An 895-nucleotide genomic window follows, 5' to 3' on the forward strand; every position below is an offset into this window, starting at 1 on the left:
ATTTTTTGAATTTTGTATTTAAATAATAATTTCACATAAGCAAATGTTATTTAAAAAAAATGATTAAATAGTTTGAGTGACTTTTTGAGTAAAAATGTGAAAGTTAAATCTTTTAAAGTAAAGATCAAAGTTGAGTGACTTTATGAGATAAAAATTTAAAGTTGAGTCACCATTTGAGTTATTAACTATTTTATGTAGTGATTATGTAATGATTGCAAATTATTACACACATGGCCATCACTTTCATACTGGAAATAATTTGGTAGCACTTTTCCTTCAGAGGAAAAAGGGTGAGTGAAATTTATTTCTAACTCAAAATTTTTTTAAGTGAACTTTTTCTACAACACAACAGAATCTCAATTCAAAATCTCCTTCATCAGCTCCCTTTTCGTGTTTGTGTTGGCGAAGGCTAAGGTCAGTCCCAAAAATTTAAGCCAACCCGACGAGTTTCTCACTGACTTCCCATACTTTACATGTTTTCTCTGCATCGCTGGCTTCTTCTGACAACTGATTCTCAAAAGAGGATGAGTTCTTGTTCCAGCTCCAATAGACACCTGATTTTGTAAGACTTGGATCACTTACAACCTGTACAAAAGAAACAAACATCTTATGTCAAATCTTTTTTTGTTGTTAATGTTAGGCCGTTGGCTTTCATATTAGAACTATACTACTGATGATGCCCACATATAGTTTAGTAACATTAGTGTGACAAATTAGTTCGACTTTACTATTATAGTGGTTAACGTTCAATGGTAATTCATGTGAAATTGACATCAATTATTACATGAAAATATGGCTAATGGGAGAGGCTCAGTTTAGCGAGGAGTGCTAATGTGCGCTGACCTCTAAAAATATGGCTCTTAGCTCAGCAAAAACATCGGTGATTGCGACGCCG

The 895-nt window shown here is 33.2% G+C and overlaps 1 pseudogene; it reads right to left on the reverse strand.

The window, feature by feature from the left end:
- Window positions 1-249: 249 nt before the first annotated feature.
- The window catches only part of LOC107842007, a 12016-nt pseudogene continuing 11370 nt past the window's right edge, over window positions 250-895 (reverse strand).

Source organism: Capsicum annuum, chromosome 9 (assembly GCF_002878395.1).
Source record: "Capsicum annuum cultivar UCD-10X-F1 chromosome 9, UCD10Xv1.1, whole genome shotgun sequence".
In the NCBI taxonomy this organism is placed as follows: Eukaryota; Viridiplantae; Streptophyta; class Magnoliopsida; order Solanales; family Solanaceae; genus Capsicum; species Capsicum annuum.